Here is a 22,433-nt window from a genome sequence, read left to right as displayed (position 1 = left end):
CTGCAGGTCCCCCTGCAGCAGAATCCTTTTTGTTGTGGACTTCTTCAGGTCTCTTTCCAAGTCAAGACCAATGAGGGTCAAGACTTGTCCAGTTTGGGACCTATCCTTAGACCTGAAGGCTTTCATCCGCAAGCCTTTTGAGCCTTTGGAAGAATCTGCCCAAGAATCCTTAGCAGCTTCTTGGGCAGAGAGGGCCGGGGCTTTGCCGGAGATCTGTAAGGCAGCCACCTGGTCAAAGTTCTCTACCTTCGTCAAGCATTACCGCCTAGATGTCCTGTCAAATAGGGAGCAGGCATTCGGACGCAGGGTCCTCCAGGCAGTGGGCCCACCCTAAGGGGTCAGTTCTTGATTATCTACCGCCTGGGAATACCAGGTGCTGTAGGCTAGCCTACGGCCACATCACCCTGAATGCGCCCGATCTCGTCTGATCTCGGAAGCTAAGCAGGGTAGGGCCTAGTTAGTACCTGGATGGGAGACCGCCTGGGAATACCAGGTGCTGTAGGCTAGCCTACGGCCACATCACCCTGAATACGCCCGATCTCGTCTGATCTCGGAAGCCAAGCAGGGTAGGGCCTGGTTAGTACCTGGATGGGAGACCGCCTGGGAATACCAGGTGCTGTAGGCTATCCGCCCCTTGATGACGTCAGTGTGACGAAACCGGTTGGGCGTGGCATACTCGATGCGGACGTTAGAGAGCCTTGTCGTTCTGTGCTGTATGGGAGAGATCCGCGGTGAGCGGTAACTGTATCTCACCTTGTTTTGCAATTGAAGCTGGTGTCTATTAGACACCTTGTTTGTGAGTTTCCTTATACCTTTTTTATTAAAGATATAAATGAAAAAAACGTATTGCACCATTCTGTTCTCTTTTTTCCCTGAGTGTACTGCATGCTCTCATGGAGGTATGAGAAAGAGTGGAGAAGTTCATCATAAGAGCTTGGGCTGCAAAGTTGTTTGTGATTATTATTATCTGGAAGTATCTGAAACATCACCATATCTATTTGGACATCGGGTTCATTGCTCCCAGAGCACAAGCGCTGTTGCTGGTTTATAATCTGACCAGCCATTAGCTCTGGTGAGTTCATTTAATCTCCTTTGGTGGTGGATTTTTCACAATTGGTTTAAGTCACTGAAGATATATATATATATTTTTTGGACACTAATTTATGTTTGGACACTATAATTATTTATTTTAAACACTAAATGTTTTTGGATGAGGATATACACCTTTATATAAGTTTGTTATTAGCGCATGCATTTCAAAACAAACATCAAATTGACCAATTAGTAAATTAAAGGAATGTTCTTAAGATGAAAAGTCACAAACACAATTCTTTTCCTATATGAGCAGATATAGATTTGTTTCCGTAGGTTACTGTGGTTATCTAAATTCTAAAGTTCATGGACTTACTGTGCAATGGGCTAAAGAGAGCTTGTAGACAGTCCTCCTTTGGGCTACCTCGAGGGGAATTTACTTAAAATGGGTGCAGACAGGATCCGGAGTAGTTTTGCATCGTAAGCAATCAGCTTCTCACTTCAGCTTGTTGAGTGAAGGTTTGAAATGGACACAAGGAGCTGAGTGGTTGCCATACAGACAGATTCTGTCTTCTCCCTTTTTAGTAAACTCCCCCTCAAAATACTACAAAGCTCTTTACTGCTGTCCCGTCTGTGTGCGCACGCTCGACTGTAAAACGGGGAAGAAGGTGTACCCCTTTACGGAGGATAGACAGCAGGACCTGTTCGCCTAAAGCGTGGTTTTCCCATGGGCGTGGTCAACCCATCCTTCTTTACACAAAAGCCACTGTTGTTAGAGAGGTGGATGGTCAAAGTTGGCCTGAAAAGTGATAAACCGCTGCCCGTTTTATTGCAGCACGGGTAGGGCGGTTGCGTGCCTCGTGTGCACCCCCTACTTGTTTTGCAATATCACGTTTTAAGCATGATTTTGCCCAGTGGTGCCACCTTGTGGCCATTTTTCCACAGTGGCTGGATGGCAAGCAGTTAAATGCCTCTACTTGCCTGCGCGATGTCATCTTCAGCTCTGTAACCAGATCTGCACATGCACAGCTCAGCCTACGGCTCCGGGCCAGTCTCTGTGTGTAAGAATGACTAGCTCCTGTGCATGCGCAGAAGTGATGTCATCTCATGCCAGCCAATGAAGATGGAAAAGATGCAAGAGAGGATTGTTGGCGGAAACATGAGTATATCGCTCCGTTTGGTTCCATTTTTATTTCTGTTGTGAATGCTCCAACAGGAAGACTCTCACATTTATGAGTTGGACCGCACTTTACAGAGGAGCCTTGGTGAGGCAGTGCGGCTTCCACATACATTTGCAAATGTCTGCAACTAAAATCTCTGTTTTTAATGGAATTATTAGGTTGAGTCAATTTTTCTTTTTCAAGCTAGCTGATAAGTGTGCTGGGATATTTTCTGTTTGAACTGTGCCATGCCTTCCATGTGCACCTTCAATAGCTAGTTATAAATTGGGATTGTTGTCATTTTTTTTTATAGCTTGCTCACTAGATTTGCTGTGGAGACACATTGTACGCCTTCAGGTGCCATTGTGGTCCTGCTGGGTTTCTAATGGGAGGAATGGGCTCCCTTCTGGTATACTTGCCTTTCACTGCTTGATGCCAAATCACGTCCATGTATGCCATTTGGTGTTAAGTGGTTGTACTGGGATGATACATGTAGCTTCGTGCAGGCATCATCCCGATACCGTTTTTTAGAGACGACGGTCTAAAAACAAGCAGCTGGAGGGGACACCTCCACCGAGACAACCAATCAACCAGTCCACGCTTCTGTCGGCTGATCACAGAGCCGACCGAGGAGGGGAACCGCTCCGTTCGGCTCTGTGATATAGTGAACTGGAAACGATGACCTTACATCACTTCCTATTTATCTGGATGTAAACGGCACCATTTTTAAAAATGAAAAGCATGTGATCAAATACTTTTAAGGGAAGAAAAGGGATTTGGGGTCTTATTGACCTCAGAACCCTCCATAAAGAGTACCTGTCACATGCCTATTGTTGTCACAAGGGACATTTACATTTCTTGTGACAGCAATAAAATTGATAAAAAGAAATTAAAGTGACAGTGTAAAAAAAAAAAAAAATCCAAGTGCTCTCATTCCCTTGTGCTTGTGCGCAAAGGCAAATCCACTCATCAGTCACGCGCAAATGCACTCATCAGTCATGCACTCAGGCAGTGATCATGGTTTTCGGGTCAGCGGCAGGGGCCCCCAGACATTCCGGCAGTCTTGGATTTTTTTCAGGAAGGGACAGATCGAGGTCTCTCGATCAGCACACTAAAGGTACAGGCTTCGGCCCTAAGCATTTTTCTGCAGGTCCCCCTGCAGCAGAATCCTTTTTGTTGTGGACTTCTTTAGGTCTCTTTCCAAGTCAAGACCAATGAGGGTCAAGACTTGTCCAGTTTGGGACCTATCCTTAGACCTGAAGGCTTTCATCCGCAAGCCTTTTGAGCCTTTGGAAGAATCTGCCCAAGAATCCTTAGCAGCTTCTTGGGCAGAGAGGGCCGGGGCTTTGCCGGAGATCTGTAAGGCAGCCACCTGGTCAAAGTTCTCTACCTTCATCAAGCATTACCGCCTAGATGTCCTGTCAAATAGGGAGCAGGCATTCGGACGCAGGGTCCTCCAGGCAGTGGGCCCACCCTAAGGGGTCAGTTCTTGATTATCTACCGCCTGGGAATACCAGGTGCTGTAGGCTAGCCTACGGCCACATCACCCTGAATGCGCCCGATCTCGTCTGATCTCGGAAGCTAAGCAGGGTAGGGCCTAGTTAGTACCTGGATGGGAGACCGCCTGGGAATACCAGGTGCTGTAGGCTAGCCTACGGCCACATCACCCTGAATACGCCCGATCTCGTCTGATCTCGGAAGCCAAGCAGGGTAGGGCCTGGTTAGTACCTGGATGGGAGACCGCCTGGGAATACCAGGTGCTGTAGGCTATCCGCCCCTTGATGACGTCAGTGTGACGAAACCGGTTGGGCGTGGCATACTCGATGCGGACGTTAGAGAGCCTTGTCGTTCTGTGCTGTATGGGAGAGATCCGCGGTGAGCGGTAACTGTATCTCACCTTGTTTTGCAATTGAAGCTGGTGTCTATTAGACACCTTGTTTGTGAGTTTCCTTATACCTTTTTTATTAAAGATATAAATGAAAAAAACGTATTGCACCATTCTGTTCTCTTTTTTCCCTGAGTGTACTGCATGCTCTCATGGAGGTATGAGAAAGAGTGGAGAAGTTCATCATAAGAGCTTGGGCTGCAAAGTTGTTTGTGATTATTATTATCTGGAAGTATCTGAAACATCACCATATCTATTTGGACATCGGGTTCATTGCTCCCAGAGCACAAGCGCTGTTGCTGGTTTATAATCTGACCAGCCATTAGCTCTGGTGAGTTCATTTAATCTCCTTTGGTGGTGGATTTTTCACAATTGGTTCAAGTCACTGAAGATATATATATATATTTTTTGGACACGAATTTATGTTTGGACACTATAATTATTTATTTTAAACACTAAATGTTTTTGGATGAGGATATACACCTTTATATAAGTTTGTTATTAGCGCATGCATTTCAAAACAAACATCAAATTGACCAATTAGTAAATTAAAGGAATGTTCTTAAGATGAAAAGTCACAAACACAATTCTTTTCCTATATGAGCAGATATAGATTTGTTTCCGTAGGTTACTGTGGTTATCTAAATTCTAAAGTTCATGGACTTACTGTGCAATGGGCTAAAGAGAGCTTGTAGACAGTCCTCCTTTGGGCTACCTCGAGGGGAATTTACTTAAAATGGGTGCAGACAGGATCCGGAGTAGTTTTGCATCGTAAGCAATCAGCTTCTCACTTCAGCTTGTTGAGTGAAGGTTTGAAATGGACACAAGGAGCTGAGTGGTTGCCATACAGACAGATTCTGTCTTCTCCCTTTTTAGTAAACTCCCCCTCAAAATACTACAAAGCTCTTTACTGCTGTCCCGTCTGTGTGCGCACGCTCGACTGTAAAACGGGGAAGAAGGTGTACCCCTTTACGGAGGATAGACAGCAGGACCTGTTCGCCTAAAGCGTGGTTTTCCCATGGGCGTGGTCAACCCATCCTTCTTTACACAAAAGCCACTGTTGTTAGAGAGGTGGATGGTCAAAGTTGGCCTGAAAAGTGATAAACCGCTGCCCGTTTTATTGCAGCACGGGTAGGGCGGTCGCGTGCCTCGTGTGCACCCCCTACTTGTTTTGCAATATCACGTTTTAAGCATGATTTTGCCCAGTGGTGCCACCTTGTGGCCATTTTTCCACAGTGGCTGGATGGCAAGCAGTTAAATGCCTCTACTTGCCTGCGCGATGTCATCTTCAGCTCTGTAACCAGATCTGCACATGCACAGCTCAGCCTACGGCTCCGGGCCAGTCTCTGTGTGTAAGAATGACTAGCTCCTGTGCATGCGCAGAAGTGATGTCATCTCATGCCAGCCAATGAAGATGGAAAAGATGCAAGAGAGGATTGTTGGCGGAAACATGAGTATATCGCTCCGTTTGGTTCCATTTTTATTTCTGTTGTGAATGCTCCAACAGGAAGACTCTCACATTTATGAGTTGGACCGCACTTTACAGAGGAGCCTTGGTGAGGCAGTGCGGCTTCCACATACATTTGCAAATGTCTGCAACTAAAATCTCTGTTTTTAATGGAATTATTAGGTTGAGTCAATTTTTCTTTTTCAAGCTAGCTGATAAGTGTGCTGGGATATTTTCTGTTTGAACTGTGCCATGCCTTCCATGTGCACCTTCAATAGCTAGTTATAAATTGGGATTGTTGTCATTTTTTTTTATAGCTTGCTCACTAGATTTGCTGTGGAGACACATTGTACGCCTTCAGGTGCCATTGTGGTCCTGCTGGGTTTCTAATGGGAGGAATGGGCTCCCTTCTGGTATACTTGCCTTTCACTGCTTGATGCCAAATCACGTCCATGTATGCCATTTGGTGTTAAGTGGTTGTACTGGGATGATACATGTAGCTTCGTGCAGGCATCATCCCGATACCGTTTTTTAGAGACGACGGTCTAAAAACAAGCAGCTGGAGGGGACACCTCCACCGAGACAACCAATCAACCAGTCCACGCTTCTGCCGGCTGATCACAGAGCCGACCGAGGAGGGGAACCGCTCCGTTCGGCTCTGTGATATAGTGAACTGGAAACGATGACCTTACATCACTTCCTATTTATCTGGATGTAAACGGCACCATTTTTAAAAATGAAAAGCATGTGATCAAATACTTTTAAGGGAAGAAAAGGGATTTGGGGTCTTATTGACCTCAGAACCCTCCATAAAGAGTACCTGTCACATGCCTATTGTTGTCACAAGGGACATTTACATTTCTTGTGACAGCAATAAAATTGATAAAAAGAAATTAAAGTGACAGTGTAAAAAAAAAAAAAAATCCAAGTGCTCTCATTCCCTTGTGCTTGTGCGCAAAGGCAAATCCACTCATCAGTCACGCGCAAATGCACTCATCAGTCATGCACTCAGGCAGTGATCATGGTTTTCGGGTCAGCGGCAGGGGCCCCCAGACATTCCGGCAGTCTTGGATTTTTTTCAGGAAGGGACAGATCGAGGTCTCTCGATCAGCACACTAAAGGTACAGGCTTCGGCCCTAAGCATTTTTCTGCAGGTCCCCCTGCAGCAGAATCCTTTTTGTTGTGGACTTCTTTAGGTCTCTTTCCAAGTCAAGACCAATGAGGGTCAAGACTTGTCCAGTTTGGGACCTATCCTTAGACCTGAAGGCTTTCATCCGCAAGCCTTTTGAGCCTTTGGAAGAATCTGCCCAAGAATCCTTAGCAGCTTCTTGGGCAGAGAGGGCCGGGGCTTTGCCGGAGATCTGTAAGGCAGCCACCTGGTCAAAGTTCTCTACCTTCGTCAAGCATTACCGCCTAGATGTCCTGTCAAATAGGGAGCAGGCATTCGGACGCAGGGTCCTCCAGGCAGTGGGCCCACCCTAAGGGGTCAGTTCTTGATTATCTACCGCCTGGGAATACCAGGTGCTGTAGGCTAGCCTACGGCCACATCACCCTGAATGCGCCCGATCTCGTCTGATCTCGGAAGCTAAGCAGGGTAGGGCCTAGTTAGTACCTGGATGGGAGACCGCCTGGGAATACCAGGTGCTGTAGGCTAGCCTACGGCCACATCACCCTGAATACGCCCGATCTCGTCTGATCTCGGAAGCCAAGCAGGGTAGGGCCTGGTTAGTACCTGGATGGGAGACCGCCTGGGAATACCAGGTGCTGTAGGCTATCCGCCCCTTGATGACGTCAGTGTGACGAAACCGGTTGGGCGTGGCATACTCGATGCGGACGTTAGAGAGCCTTGTCGTTCTGTGCTGTATGGGAGAGATCCGCGGTGAGCGGTAACTGTATCTCACCTTGTTTTGCAATTGAAGCTGGTGTCTATTAGACACCTTGTTTGTGAGTTTCCTTATACCTTTTTTATTAAAGATATAAATGAAAAAAACGTATTGCACCATTCTGTTCTCTTTTTTCCCTGAGTGTACTGCATGCTCTCATGGAGGTATGAGAAAGAGTGGAGAAGTTCATCATAAGAGCTTGGGCTGCAAAGTTGTTTGTGATTATTATTATCTGGAAGTATCTGAAACATCACCATATCTATTTGGACATCGGGTTCATTGCTCCCAGAGCACAAGCGCTGTTGCTGGTTTATAATCTGACCAGCCATTAGCTCTGGTGAGTTCATTTAATCTCCTTTGGTGGTGGATTTTTCACAATTGGTTCAAGTCACTGAAGATATATATATATATTTTTTGGACACTAATTTATGTTTGGACACTATAATTATTTATTTTAAACACTAAATGTTTTTGGATGAGGATATACACCTTTATATAAGTTTGTTATTAGCGCATGCATTTCAAAACAAACATCAAATTGACCAATTAGTAAATTAAAGGAATGTTCTTAAGATGAAAAGTCACAAACACAATTCTTTTCCTATATGAGCAGATATAGATTTGTTTCCGTAGGTTACTGTGGTTATCTAAATTCTAAAGTTCATGGACTTACTGTGCAATGGGCTAAAGAGAGCTTGTAGACAGTCCTCCTTTGGGCTACCTCGAGGGGAATTTACTTAAAATGGGTGCAGACAGGATCCGGAGTAGTTTTGCATCGTAAGCAATCAGCTTCTCACTTCAGCTTGTTGAGTGAAGGTTTGAAATGGACACAAGGAGCTGAGTGGTTGCCATACAGACAGATTCTGTCTTCTCCCTTTTTAGTAAACTCCCCCTCAAAATACTACAAAGCTCTTTACTGCTGTCCCGTCTGTGTGCGCACGCTCGACTGTAAAACGGGGAAGAAGGTGTACCCCTTTACGGAGGATAGACAGCAGGACCTGTTCGCCTAAAGCGTGGTTTTCCCATGGGCGTGGTCAACCCATCCTTCTTTACACAAAAGCCACTGTTGTTAGAGAGGTGGATGGTCAAAGTTGGCCTGAAAAGTGATAAACCGCTGCCCGTTTTATTGCAGCACGGGTAGGGCGGTTGCGTGCCTCGTGTGCACCCCCTACTTGTTTTGCAATATCACGTTTTAAGCATGATTTTGCCCAGTGGTGCCACCTTGTGGCCATTTTTCCACAGTGGCTGGATGGCAAGCAGTTAAATGCCTCTACTTGCCTGCGCGATGTCATCTTCAGCTCTGTAACCAGATCTGCACATGCACAGCTCAGCCTACGGCTCCGGGCCAGTCTCTGTGTGTAAGAATGACTAGCTCCTGTGCATGCGCAGAAGTGATGTCATCTCATGCCAGCCAATGAAGATGGAAAAGATGCAAGAGAGGATTGTTGGCGGAAACATGAGTATATCGCTCCGTTTGGTTCCATTTTTATTTCTGTTGTGAATGCTCCAACAGGAAGACTCTCACATTTATGAGTTGGACCGCACTTTACAGAGGAGCCTTGGTGAGGCAGTGCGGCTTCCACATACATTTGCAAATGTCTGCAACTAAAATCTCTGTTTTTAATGGAATTATTAGGTTGAGTCAATTTTTCTTTTTCAAGCTAGCTGATAAGTGTGCTGGGATATTTTCTGTTTGAACTGTGCCATGCCTTCCATGTGCACCTTCAATAGCTAGTTATAAATTGGGATTGTTGTCATTTTTTTTTATAGCTTGCTCACTAGATTTGCTGTGGAGACACATTGTACGCCTTCAGGTGCCATTGTGGTCCTGCTGGGTTTCTAATGGGAGGAATGGGCTCCCTTCTGGTATACTTGCCTTTCACTGCTTGATGCCAAATCACGTCCATGTATGCCATTTGGTGTTAAGTGGTTGTACTGGGATGATACATGTAGCTTCATGCAGGCATCATCCCGATACCGTTTTTTAGAGACGACGGTCTAAAAACAAGCAGCTGGAGGGGACACCTCCACCGAGACAACCAATCAACCAGTCCACGCTTCTGCCGGCTGATCACAGAGCCGACCGAGGAGGGGAACCGCTCCGTTCGGCTCTGTGATATAGTGAACTGGAAACGATGACCTTACATCACTTCCTATTTATCTGGATGTAAACGGCACCATTTTTAAAAATGAAAAGCATGTGATCAAATACTTTTAAGGGAAGAAAAGGGATTTGGGGTCTTATTGACCTCAGAACCCTCCATAAAGAGTACCTGTCACATGCCTATTGTTGTCACAAGGGACATTTACATTTCTTGTGACAGCAATAAAATTGATAAAAAGAAATTAAAGTGACAGTGTAAAAAAAAAAAAAATCCAAGTGCTCTCATTCCCTTGTGCTTGTGCGCAAAGGCAAATCCACTCATCAGTCACGCGCAAATGCACTCATCAGTCATGCACTCAGGCAGTGATCATGGTTTTCGGGTCAGCGGCAGGGGCCCCCAGACATTCCGACAGTCTTGGATTTTTTTCAGGAAGGGACAGATCGAGGTCTCTCGATCAGCACACTAAAGGTACAGGCTTCGGCCCTAAGCATTTTTCTGCAGGTCCCCCTGCAGCAGAATCCTTTTTGTTGTGGACTTCTTCAGGTCTCTTTCCAAGTCAAGACCAATGAGGGTCAAGACTTGTCCAGTTTGGGACCTATCCTTAGACCTGAAGGCTTTCATCCGCAAGCCTTTTGAGCCTTTGGAAGAATCTGCCCAAGAATCCTTAGCAGCTTCTTGGGCAGAGAGGGCCGGGGCTTTGCCGGAGATCTGTAAGGCAGCCACCTGGTCAAAGTTCTCTACCTTCGTCAAGCATTACCGCCTAGATGTCCTGTCAAATAGGGAGCAGGCATTCGGACGCAGGGTCCTCCAGGCAGTGGGCCCACCCTAAGGGGTCAGTTCTTGATTATCTACCGCCTGGGAATACCAGGTGCTGTAGGCTAGCCTACGGCCACATCACCCTGAATGCGCCCGATCTCGTCTGATCTCGGAAGCTAAGCAGGGTAGGGCCTAGTTAGTACCTGGATGGGAGACCGCCTGGGAATACCAGGTGCTGTAGGCTAGCCTACGGCCACATCACCCTGAATACGCCCGATCTCGTCTGATCTCGGAAGCCAAGCAGGGTAGGGCCTGGTTAGTACCTGGATGGGAGACCGCCTGGGAATACCAGGTGCTGTAGGCTATCCGCCCCTTGATGACGTCAGTGTGACGAAACCGGTTGGGCGTGGCATACTCGATGCGGACGTTAGAGAGCCTTGTCGTTCTGTGCTGTATGGGAGAGATCCGCGGTGAGCGGTAACTGTATCTCACCTTGTTTTGCAATTGAAGCTGGTGTCTATTAGACACCTTGTTTGTGAGTTTCCTTATACCTTTTTTATTAAAGATATAAATGAAAAAAACGTATTGCACCATTCTGTTCTCTTTTTTCCCTGAGTGTACTGCATGCTCTCATGGAGGTATGAGAAAGAGTGGAGAAGTTCATCATAAGAGCTTGGGCTGCAAAGTTGTTTGTGATTATTATTATCTGGAAGTATCTGAAACATCACCATATCTATTTGGACATCGGGTTCATTGCTCCCAGAGCACAAGCGCTGTTGCTGGTTTATAATCTGACCAGCCATTAGCTCTGGTGAGTTCATTTAATCTCCTTTGGTGGTGGATTTTTCACAATTGGTTCAAGTCACTGAAGATATATATATACATTTTTTGGACACTAATTTATGTTTGGACACTATAATTATTTATTTTAAACACTAAATGTTTTTGGATGAGGATATACACCTTTATATAAGTTTGTTATTAGCGCATGCATTTCAAAACAAACATCAAATTGACCAATTAGTAAATTAAAGGAATGTTCTTAAGATGAAAAGTCACAAACACAATTCTTTTCCTATATGAGCAGATATAGATTTGTTTCCGTAGGTTACTGTGGTTATCTAAATTCTAAAGTTCATGGACTTACTGTGCAATGGGCTAAAGAGAGCTTGTAGACAGTCCTCCTTTGGGCTACCTCGAGGGGAATTTACTTAAAATGGGTGCAGACAGGATCCGGAGTAGTTTTGCATCGTAAGCAATCAGCTTCTCACTTCAGCTTGTTGAGTGAAGGTTTGAAATGGACACAAGGAGCTGAGTGGTTGCCATACAGACAGATTCTGTCTTCTCCCTTTTTAGTAAACTCCCCCTCAAAATACTACAAAGCTCTTTACTGCTGTCCCGTCTGTGTGCGCACGCTCGACTGTAAAACGGGGAAGAAGGTGTACCCCTTTACGGAGGATAGACAGCAGGACCTGTTCGCCTAAAGCGTGGTTTTCCCATGGGCGTGGTCAACCCATCCTTCTTTACACAAAAGCCACTGTTGTTAGAGAGGTGGATGGTCAAAGTTGGCCTGAAAAGTGATAAACCGCTGCCCGTTTTATTGCAGCACGGGTAGGGCGGTTGCGTGCCTCGTGTGCACCCCCTACTTGTTTTGCAATATCACGTTTTAAGCATGATTTTGCCCAGTGGTGCCACCTTGTGGCCATTTTTCCACAGTGGCTGGATGGCAAGCAGTTAAATGCCTCTACTTGCCTGCGCGATGTCATCTTCAGCTCTGTAACCAGATCTGCACATGCACAGCTCAGCCTACGGCTCCGGGCCAGTCTCTGTGTGTAAGAATGACTAGCTCCTGTGCATGCGCAGAAGTGATGTCATCTCATGCCAGCCAATGAAGATGGAAAAGATGCAAGAGAGGATTGTTGGCGGAAACATGAGTATATCGCTCCGTTTGGTTCCATTTTTATTTCTGTTGTGAATGCTCCAACAGGAAGACTCTCACATTTATGAGTTGGACCGCACTTTACAGAGGAGCCTTGGTGAGGCAGTGCGGCTTCCACATACATTTGCAAATGTCTGCAACTAAAATCTCTGTTTTTAATGGAATTATTAGGTTGAGTCAATTTTTCTTTTTCAAGCTAGCTGATAAGTGTGCTGGGATATTTTCTGTTTGAACTGTGCCATGCCTTCCATGTGCACCTTCAATAGCTAGTTATAAATTGGGATTGTTGTCATTTTTTTTTATAGCTTGCTCACTAGATTTGCTGTGGAGACACATTGTACGCCTTCAGGTGCCATTGTGGTCCTGCTGGGTTTCTAATGGGAGGAATGGGCTCCCTTCTGGTATACTTGCCTTTCACTGCTTGATGCCAAATCACGTCCATGTATGCCATTTGGTGTTAAGTGGTTGTACTGGGATGATACATGTAGCTTCATGCAGGCATCATCCCGATACCGTTTTTTAGAGACGACGGTCTAAAAACAAGCAGCTGGAGGGGACACCTCCACCGAGACAACCAATCAACCAGTCCACGCCTCTGCCGGCTGATCACAGAGCCGACCGAGGAGGGGAACCGCTCCGTTCGGCTCTGTGATATAGTGAACTGGAAACGATGACCTTACATCACTTCCTATTTATCTGGATGTAAACGGCACCATTTTTAAAAATGAAAAGCATGTGATCAAATACTTTTAAGGGAAGAAAAGGGATTTGGGGTCTTATTGACCTCAGAACCCTCCATAAAGAGTACCTGTCACATGCCTATTGTTGTCACAAGGGACATTTACATTTCTTGTGACAGCAATAAAATTGATAAAAAGAAATTAAAGTGACAGTGTAAAAAAAAAAAAATCCAAGTGCTCTCATTCCCTTGTGCTTGTGCGCAAAGGCAAATCCACTCATCAGTCACGCGCAAATGCACTCATCAGTCATGCACTCAGGCAGTGATCATGGTTTTCGGGTCAGCGGCAGGGGCCCCCAGACATTCCGGCAGTCTTGGATTTTTTTCAGGAAGGGACAGATTGAGGTCTCTCGATCAGCACACTAAAGGTACAGGCTTCGGCCCTAAGCATTTTTCTGCAGGTCCCCCTGCAGCAGAATCCTTTTTGTTGTGGACTTCTTCAGGTCTCTTTCCAAGTCAAGACCAATGAGGGTCAAGACTTGTCCAGTTTGGGACCTATCCTTAGACCTGAAGGCTTTCATCCGCAAGCCTTTTGAGCCTTTGGAAGAATCTGCCCAAGAATCCTTAGCAGCTTCTTGGGCAGAGAGGGCCGGGGCTTCGCCGGAGATCTGTAAGGCAGCCACCTGGTCAAAGTTCTCTACCTTCGTCAAGCATTACCGCCTAGATGTCCTGTCAAATAGGGAGCAGGCATTCGGACGCAGGGTCCTCCAGGCAGTGGGCCCACCCTAAGGGGTCAGTTCTTGATTATCTACCGCCTGGGAATACCAGGTGCTGTAGGCTAGCCTACGGCCACATCACCCTGAATGCGCCCGATCTCGTCTGATCTCGGAAGCTAAGCAGGGTAGGGCCTAGTTAGTACCTGGATGGGAGACCGCCTGGGAATACCAGGTGCTGTAGGCTAGCCTACGGCCACATCACCCTGAATACGCCCGATCTCGTCTGATCTCGGAAGCCAAGCAGGGTAGGGCCTGGTTAGTACCTGGATGGGAGACCGCCTGGGAATACCAGGTGCTGTAGGCTATCCGCCCCTTGATGACGTCAGTGTGACGAAACCGGTTGGGCGTGGCATACTCGATGCGGACGTTAGAGAGCCTTGTCGTTCTGTGCTGTATGGGAGAGATCCGCGGTGAGCGGTAACTGTATCTCACCTTGTTTTGCAATTGAAGCTGGTGTCTATTAGACACCTTGTTTGTGAGTTTCCTTATACCTTTTTTATTAAAGATATAAATGAAAAAAACGTATTGCACCATTCTGTTCTCTTTTTTCCCTGAGTGTACTGCATGCTCTCATGGAGGTATGAGAAAGAGTGGAGAAGTTCATCATAAGAGCTTGGGCTGCAAAGTTGTTTGTGATTATTATTATCTGGAAGTATCTGAAACATCACCATATCTATTTGGACATCGGGTTCATTGCTCCCAGAGCACAAGCGCTGTTGCTGGTTTATAATCTGACCAGCCATTAGCTCTGGTGAGTTCATTTAATCTCCTTTGGTGGTGGATTTTTCACAATTGGTTCAAGTCACTGAAGATATATATATATATTTTTTGGACACTAATTTATGTTTGGACACTATAATTATTTATTTTAAACACTAAATGTTTTTGGATGAGGATATACACCTTTATATAAGTTTGTTATTAGCGCATGCATTTCAAAACAAACATCAAATTGACCAATTAGTAAATTAAAGGAATGTTCTTAAGATGAAAAGTCACAAACACAATTCTTTTCCTATATGAGCAGATATAGATTTGTTTCCGTAGGTTACTGTGGTTATCTAAATTCTAAAGTTCATGGACTTACTGTGCAATGGGCTAAAGAGAGCTTGTAGACAGTCCTCCTTTGGGCTACCTCGAGGGGAATTTACTTAAAATGGGTGCAGACAGGATCCGGAGTAGTTTTGCATCGTAAGCAATCAGCTTCTCACTTCAGCTTGTTGAGTGAAGGTTTGAAATGGACACAAGGAGCTGAGTGGTTGCCATACAGACAGATTCTGTCTTCTCCCTTTTTAGTAAACTCCCCCTCAAAATACTACAAAGCTCTTTACTGCTGTCCCGTCTGTGTGCGCACGCTCGACTGTAAAACGGGGAAGAAGGTGTACCCCTTTACGGAGGATAGACAGCAGGACCTGTTCGCCTAAAGCGTGGTTTTCCCATGGGCGTGGTCAACCCATCCTTCTTTACACAAAAGCCACTGTTGTTAGAGAGGTGGATGGTCAAAGTTGGCCTGAAAAGTGATAAACCGCTGCCCGTTTTATTGCAGCACGGGTAGGGCGGTTGCGTGCCTCGTGTGCACCCCCTACTTGTTTTGCAATATCACGTTTTAAGCATGATTTTGCCCAGTGGTGCCACCTTGTGGCCATTTTTCCACAGTGGCTGGATGGCAAGCAGTTAAATGCCTCTACTTGCCTGCGCGATGTCATCTTCAGCTCTGTAACCAGATCTGCACATGCACAGCTCAGCCTACGGCTCCGGGCCAGTCTCTGTGTGTAAGAATGACTAGCTCCTGTGCATGCGCAGAAGTGATGTCATCTCATGCCAGCCAATGAAGATGGAAAAGATGCAAGAGAGGATTGTTGGCGGAAACATGAGTATATCGCTCCGTTTGGTTCCATTTTTATTTCTGTTGTGAATGCTCCAACAGGAAGACTCTCACATTTATGAGTTGGACCGCACTTTACAGAAGAGCCTTGGTGAGGCAGTGCGGCTTCCACATACATTTGCAAATGTCTGCAACTAAAATCTCTGTTTTTAATGGAATTATTAGGTTGAGTCAATTTTTCTTTTTCAAGCTAGCTGATAAGTGTGCTGGGATATTTTCTGTTTGAACTGTGCCATGCCTTCCATGTGCACCTTCAATAGCTAGTTATAAATTGGGATTGTTGTCATTTTTTTTTATAGCTTGCTCACTAGATTTGCTGTGGAGACACATTGTACGCCTTCAGGTGCCATTGTGGTCCTGCTGGGTTTCTAATGGGAGGAATGGGCTCCCTTCTGGTATACTTGCCTTTCACTGCTTGATGCCAAATCACGTCCATGTATGCCATTTGGTGTTAAGTGGTTGTACTGGGATGATACATGTAGCTTCATGCAGGCATCATCCCGATACCGTTTTTTAGAGACGACGGTCTAAAAACAAGCAGCTGGAGGGGACACCTCCACCGAGACAACCAATCAACCAGTCCACGCTTCTGCCGGCTGATCACAGAGCCGACCGAGGAGGGGAACCGCTCCGTTCGGCTCTGTGATATAGTGAACTGGAAACGATGACCTTACATCACTTCCTATTTATCTGGATGTAAACGGCACCATTTTTAAAAATGAAAAGCATGTGATCAAATACTTTTAAGGGAAGAAAAGGGATTTGGGGTCTTATTGACCTCAGAACCCTCCATAAAGAGTACCTGTCACATGCCTATTGTTGTCACAAGGGACATTTACATTTCTTGTGACAGCAATAAAATTGATAAAAAGAAATTAAAGTGACAGTGTAAAAAAAAAAAAAATCCAAGTGCTCTCATTCCCTTGTGCTTGTGCGCAAAGGCAAATCCACTCATCAGTCACGCGCAAATGCACTCATCAGTCATGCACTCAGGCAGTGATCATGGTTTTCGGGTCAGCGGCAGGGGCCCCCAGACATTCCGGCAGTCTTGGATTTTTTTCAGGAAGGGACAGATCGAGGTCTCTCGATCAGCACACTAAAGGTACAGGCTTCGGCCCTAAGCATTTTTCTGCAGGTCCCCCTGCAGCAGAATCCTTTTTGTTGTGGACTTCTTCAGGTCTCTTTCCAAGTCAAGACCAATGAGGGTCAAGACTTGTCCAGTTTGGGACCTATCCTTAGACCTGAAGGCTTTCATCCGCAAGCCTTTTGAGCCTTTGGAAGAATCTGCCCAAGAATCCTTAGCAGCTTCTTGGGCAGAGAGGGCCGGGGCTTTGCCGGAGATCTGTAAGGCAGCCACCTGGTCAAAGTTCTCTACCTTCGTCAAGCATTACCGCCTAGATGTCCTGTCAAATAGGGAGCAGGCATTCGGACGCAGGGTCCTCCAGGCAGTGGGCCCACCCTAAGGGGTCAGTTCTTGATTATCTACCGCCTGGGAATACCAGGTGCTGTAGGCTAGCCTACGGCCACATCACCCTGAATGCGCCCGATCTCGTCTGATCTCGGAAGCTAAGCAGGGTAGGGCCTAGTTAGTACCTGGATGGGAGACCGCCTGGGAATACCAGGTGCTGTAGGCTAGCCTACGGCCACATCACCCTGAATACGCCCGATCTCGTCTGATCTCGGAAGCCAAGCAGGGTAGGGCCTGGTTAGTACCTGGATGGGAGACCGCCTGGGAATACCAGGTGCTGTAGGCTATCCGCCCCTTGATGACGTCAGTGTGACGAAACCGGTTGGGCGTGGCATACTCGATGCGGACGTTAGAGAGCCTTGTCGTTCTGTGCTGTATGGGAGAGATCCGCGGTGAGCGGTAACTGTATCTCACCTTGTTTTGCAATTGAAGCTGGTGTCTATTAGACACCTTGTTTGTGAGTTTCCTTATACCTTTTTTATTAAAGATATAAATGAAAAAAACGTATTGCACCATTCTGTTCTCTTTTTTCCCTGAGTGTACTGCATGCTCTCATGGAGGTATGAGAAAGAGTGGAGAAGTTCATCATAAGAGCTTGGGCTGCAAAGTTGTTTGTGATTATTATTATCTGGAAGTATCTGAAACATCACCATATCTATTTGGACATCGGGTTCATTGCTCCCAGAGCACAAGCGCTGTTGCTGGTTTATAATCTGACCAGCCATTAGCTCTGGTGAGTTCATTTAATCTCCTTTGGTGGTGGATTTTTCACAATTGGTTCAAGTCACTGAAGATATATATATATATTTTTTGGACACGAATTTATGTTTGGACACTATAATTATTTATTTTAAACACTAAATGTTTTTGGATGAGGATATACACCTTTATATAAGTTTGTTATTAGCGCATGCATTTCAAAACAAACATCAAATTGACCAATTAGTAAATTAAAGGAATGTTCTTAAGATGAAAAGTCACAAACACAATTCTTTTCCTATATGAGCAGATATAGATTTGTTTCCGTAGGTTACTGTGGTTATGTAAATTCTAAAGTTCATGGACTTACTGTGCAATGGGCTAAAGAGAGCTTGTAGACAGTCCTCCTTTGGGCTACCTCGAGGGGAATTTACTTAAAATGGGTGCAGACAGGATCCGGAGTAGTTTTGCATCGTAAGCAATCAGCTTCTCACTTCAGCTTGTTGAGTGAAGGTTTGAAATGGACACAAGGAGCTGAGTGGTTGCCATACAGACAGATTCTGTCTTCTCCCTTTTTAGTAAACTCCCCCTCAAAATACTACAAAGCTCTTTACTGCTGTCCCGTCTGTGTGCGCACGCTCGACTGTAAAACGGGGAAGAAGGTGTACCCCTTTACGGAGGATAGACAGCAGGACCTGTTCGCCTAAAGCGTGGTTTTCCCATGGGCGTGGTCAACCCATCCTTCTTTACACAAAAGCCACTGTTGTTAGAGAGGTGGATGGTCAAAGTTGGCCTGAAAAGTGATAAACCGCTGCCCGTTTTATTGCAGCACGGGTAGGGCGGTTGCGTGCCTCGTGTGCACCCCCTACTTGTTTTGCAATATCACGTTTTAAGCATGATTTTGCCCAGTGGTGCCACCTTGTGGCCATTTTTCCACAGTGGCTGGATGGCAAGCAGTTAAATGCCTCTACTTGCCTGCGCGATGTCATCTTCAGCTCTGTAACCAGATCTGCACATGCACAGCTCAGCCTACGGCTCCGGGCCAGTCTCTGTGTGTAAGAATGACTAGCTCCTGTGCATGCGCAGAAGTGATGTCATCTCATGCCAGCCAATGAAGATGGAAAAGATGCAAGAGAGGATTGTTGGCGGAAACATGAGTATATCGCTCCGTTTGGTTCCATTTTTATTTCTGTTGTGAATGCTCCAACAGGAAGACTCTCACATTTATTTATGCGGTCCAGCACTTTACAGAGGAGCCTTGGTGAGGCAGTGCGGCTTCCACATACATTTGCAAATGTCTGCAACTAAAATCTCTGTTTTTAATGGAATTATTAGGTTGAGTCAATTTTTCTTTTTCAAGCTAGCTGATAAGTGTGCTGGGATATTTTCTGTTTGAACTGTGCCATGCCTTCCATGTGCACCTTCAATAGCTAGTTATAAATTGGGATTGTTGTCATTTTTTTTTATAGCTTGCTCACTAGATTTGCTGTGGAGACACATTGTACGCCTTCAGGTGCCATTGTGGTCCTGCTGGGTTTCTAATGGGAGGAATGGGCTCCCTTCTGGTATACTTGCCTTTCACTGCTTGATGCCAAATCACGTCCATGTATGCCATTTGGTGTTAAGTGGTTGTACTGGGATGATACATGTAGCTTCATGCAGGCATCATCCCGATACCGTTTTTTAGAGACGACGGTCTAAAAACAAGCAGCTGGAGGGGACACCTCCACCGAGACAACCAATCAACCAGTCCACGCTTCTGCCGGCTGATCACAGAGCCGACCGAGGAGGGGAACCGCTCCGTTCGGCTCTGTGATATAGTGAACTGGAAACGATGACCTTACATCACTTCCTATTTATCTGGATGTAAACGGCACCATTTTTAAAAATGAAAAGCATGTGATCAAATACTTTTAAGGGAAGAAAAGGGATTTGGGGTCTTATTGACCTCAGAACCCTCCATAAAGAGTACCTGTCACATGCCTATTGTTGTCACAAGGGACATTTACATTTCTTGTGACAGCAATAAAATTGATAAAAAGAAATTAAAGTGACAGTGTAAAAAAAAAAAAAATCCAAGTGCTCTCATTCCCTTGTGCTTGTGCGCAAAGGCAAATCCACTCATCAGTCACGCGCAAATGCACTCATCAGTCATGCACTCAGGCAGTGATCATGGTTTTCGGGTCAGCGGCAGGGGCCCCCAGACATTCCGGCAGTCTTGGATTTTTTTCAGGAAGGGACAGATCGAGGTCTCTCGATCAGCACACTAAAGGTACAGGCTTCGGCCCTAAGCATTTTTCTGCAGGTCCCCCTGCAGCAGAATCCTTTTTGTTGTGGACTTCTTTAGGTCTCTTTCCAAGTCAAGACCAATGAGGGTCAAGACTTGTCCAGTTTGGGACCTATCCTTAGACCTGAAGGCTTTCATCCGCAAGCCTTTTGAGCCTTTGGAAGAATCTGCCCAAGAATCCTTAGCAGCTTCTTGGGCAGAGAGGGCCGGGGCTTTGCCGGAGATCTGTAAGGCAGCCACCTGGTCAAAGTTCTCTACCTTCGTCAAGCATTACCGCCTAGATGTCCTGTCAAATAGGGAGCAGGCATTCGGACGCAGGGTCCTCCAGGCAGTGGGCCCACCCTAAGGGGTCAGTTCTTGATTATCTACCGCCTGGGAATACCAGGTGCTGTAGGCTAGCCTACGGCCACATCATCCTGAATGCGCCCGATCTCGTCTGATCTCGGAAGCTAAGCAGGGTAGGGCCTAGTTAGTACCTGGATGGGAGACCGCCTGGGAATACCAGGTGCTGTAGGCTAGCCTACGGCCACATCACCCTGAATACGCCCGATCTCGTCTGATCTCGGAAGCCAAGCAGGGTAGGGCCTGGTTAGTACCTGGATGGGAGACCGCCTGGGAATACCAGGTGCTGTAGGTTATCCGCCCCTTGATGACGTCAGTGTGACGAAACCGGTTGGGCGTGGCATACTCGATGCGGACGTTAGAGAGCCTTGTCGTTCTGTGCTGTATGGGAGAGATCCGCGGTGAGCGGTAACTGTATCTCACCTTGTTTTGCAATTGAAGCTGGTGTCTATTAGACACCTTGTTTGTGAGTTTCCTTATACCTTTTTTATTAAAGATATAAATGAAAAAAACGTATTGCACCATTCTGTTCTCTTTTTTCCCTGAGTGTACTGCATGCTCTCATGGAGGTATGAGAAAGAGTGGAGAAGTTCATCATAAGAGCTTGGGCTGCAAAGTTGTTTGTGATTATTATTATCTGGAAGTATCTGAAACATCACCATATCTATTTGGACATCGGGTTCATTGCTCCCAGAGCACAAGCGCTGTTGCTGGTTTATAATCTGACCAGCCATTAGCTCTGGTGAGTTCATTTAATCTCCTTTGGTGGTGGATTTTTCACAATTGGTTCAAGTCACTGAAGATATATATATATATTTTTTGGACACTAATTTATGTTTGGACACTATAATTATTTATTTTAAACACTAAATGTTTTTGGATGAGGATATACACCTTTATATAAGTTTGTTATTAGCGCATGCATTTCAAAACAAACATCAAATTGACCAATTAGTAAATTAAAGGAATGTTCTTAAGATGAAAAGTCACAAACACAATTCTTTTCCTATATGAGCAGATATAGATTTGTTTCCGTAGGTTACTGTGGTTATGTAAATTCTAAAGTTCATGGACTTACTGTGCAATGGGCTAAAGAGAGCTTGTAGACAGTCCTCCTTTGGGCTACCTCGAGGGGAATTTACTTAAAATGGGTGCAGACAGGATCCGGAGTAGTTTTGCATCGTAAGCAATCAGCTTCTCACTTCAGCTTGTTGAGTGAAGGTTTGAAATGGACACAAGGAGCTGAGTGGTTGCCATACAGACAGATTCTGTCTTCTCCCTTTTTAGTAAACTCCCCCTCAAAATACTACAAAGCTCTTTACTGCTGTCCCGTCTGTGTGCGCACGCTCGACTGTAAAACGGGGAAGAAGGTGTACCCCTTTACGGAGGATAGACAGCAGGACCTGTTCGCCTAAAGCGTGGTTTTCCCATGGGCGTGGTCAACCCATCCTTCTTTACACAAAAGCCACTGTTGTTAGAGAGGTGGATGGTCAAAGTTGGCCTGAAAAGTGATAAACCGCTGCCCGTTTTATTGCAGCACGGGTAGGGCGGTTGCGTGCCTCGTGTGCACCCCCTACTTGTTTTGCAATATCACGTTTTAAGCATGATTTTGCCCAGTGGTGCCACCTTGTGGCCATTTTTCCACAGTGGCTGGATGGCAAGCAGTTAAATGCCTCTACTTGCCTGCGCGATGTCATCTTCAGCTCTGTAACCAGATCTGCACATGCACAGCTCAGCCTACGGCTCCGGGCCAGTCTCTGTGTGTAAGAATGACTAGCTCCTGTGCATGCGCAGAAGTGATGTCATCTCATGCCAGCCAATGAAGATGGAAAAGATGCAAGAGAGGATTGTTGGCGGAAACATGAGTATATCGCTCCGTTTGGTTCCATTTTTATTTCTGTTGTGAATGCTCCAACAGGAAGACTCTCACATTTATGAGTTGGACCGCACTTTACAGAGGAGCCTTGGTGAGGCAGTGCGGCTTCCACATACATTTGCAAATGTCTGCAACTAAAATCTCTGTTTTTAATGGAATTATTAGGTTGAGTCAATTTTTCTTTTTCAAGCTAGCTGATAAGTGTGCTGGGATA

General features: G+C 45.8%; 14 non-coding genes across 14 annotated transcripts; all 14 read left to right on the top strand.

Annotated features, from left to right (window-relative positions):
• The first annotated feature begins 386 nt into the window (after positions 1-386).
• On the top strand, positions 387-505 carry LOC149454269 (5S ribosomal RNA). The gene has a single exon (XR_016314250.1). It is a non-coding gene; the product is annotated as a 5S ribosomal RNA (ribosomal RNA).
• A 1-nt stretch (position 506) lies between these two features.
• On the top strand, positions 507-625 carry LOC149454268 (5S ribosomal RNA). The gene has a single exon (XR_016314307.1). It is a non-coding gene; the product is annotated as a 5S ribosomal RNA (ribosomal RNA).
• A 3,097-nt stretch (positions 626-3,722) lies between these two features.
• Positions 3,723-3,841, top strand: LOC149454267 (5S ribosomal RNA). Its single transcript, XR_016314249.1, has one exon. It is a non-coding gene; the product is annotated as a 5S ribosomal RNA (ribosomal RNA).
• Position 3,842: 1 nt separating this feature from the next.
• On the top strand, positions 3,843-3,961 carry LOC149454266 (5S ribosomal RNA). Its single transcript, XR_016314301.1, has one exon. It is a non-coding gene; the product is annotated as a 5S ribosomal RNA (ribosomal RNA).
• Positions 3,962-7,058: 3,097 nt separating this feature from the next.
• On the top strand, positions 7,059-7,177 carry LOC149454265 (5S ribosomal RNA). The gene has a single exon (XR_016314248.1). It is a non-coding gene; the product is annotated as a 5S ribosomal RNA (ribosomal RNA).
• Position 7,178: 1 nt separating this feature from the next.
• On the top strand, positions 7,179-7,297 carry LOC149454264 (5S ribosomal RNA). Its single transcript, XR_016314289.1, has one exon. It is a non-coding gene; the product is annotated as a 5S ribosomal RNA (ribosomal RNA).
• A 3,096-nt stretch (positions 7,298-10,393) lies between these two features.
• LOC149454263 (5S ribosomal RNA) lies at positions 10,394-10,512 on the top strand. Its single transcript, XR_016314247.1, has one exon. It is a non-coding gene; the product is annotated as a 5S ribosomal RNA (ribosomal RNA).
• Position 10,513: 1 nt separating this feature from the next.
• LOC149454262 (5S ribosomal RNA) lies at positions 10,514-10,632 on the top strand. The gene has a single exon (XR_016314277.1). It is a non-coding gene; the product is annotated as a 5S ribosomal RNA (ribosomal RNA).
• A 3,095-nt stretch (positions 10,633-13,727) lies between these two features.
• LOC149454261 (5S ribosomal RNA) lies at positions 13,728-13,846 on the top strand. Its single transcript, XR_016314246.1, has one exon. It is a non-coding gene; the product is annotated as a 5S ribosomal RNA (ribosomal RNA).
• A 1-nt stretch (position 13,847) lies between these two features.
• On the top strand, positions 13,848-13,966 carry LOC149454260 (5S ribosomal RNA). The gene has a single exon (XR_016314266.1). It is a non-coding gene; the product is annotated as a 5S ribosomal RNA (ribosomal RNA).
• A 3,096-nt stretch (positions 13,967-17,062) lies between these two features.
• Positions 17,063-17,181, top strand: LOC149454259 (5S ribosomal RNA). Its single transcript, XR_016314245.1, has one exon. It is a non-coding gene; the product is annotated as a 5S ribosomal RNA (ribosomal RNA).
• A 1-nt stretch (position 17,182) lies between these two features.
• On the top strand, positions 17,183-17,301 carry LOC149454258 (5S ribosomal RNA). Its single transcript, XR_016314254.1, has one exon. It is a non-coding gene; the product is annotated as a 5S ribosomal RNA (ribosomal RNA).
• Positions 17,302-20,399: 3,098 nt separating this feature from the next.
• On the top strand, positions 20,400-20,518 carry LOC149454257 (5S ribosomal RNA). Its single transcript, XR_016314300.1, has one exon. It is a non-coding gene; the product is annotated as a 5S ribosomal RNA (ribosomal RNA).
• A 1-nt stretch (position 20,519) lies between these two features.
• Positions 20,520-20,638, top strand: LOC149454256 (5S ribosomal RNA). Its single transcript, XR_016314294.1, has one exon. It is a non-coding gene; the product is annotated as a 5S ribosomal RNA (ribosomal RNA).
• The last annotated feature ends 1,795 nt before the right edge of the window (positions 20,639-22,433 follow it).

This window comes from Staurois parvus, unplaced genomic scaffold (genome assembly GCF_062004578.1).
Source record: "Staurois parvus isolate SC_StPar_1 unplaced genomic scaffold, SC_StPar_1.0 ptg000432l, whole genome shotgun sequence".
NCBI lineage: Eukaryota > Metazoa > Chordata > Amphibia > Anura > Ranidae > Staurois > Staurois parvus.
The sequence above is the reverse complement of the archived record's forward strand: the minus strand, read 5'-3'. Positions and strand labels throughout refer to the sequence as shown.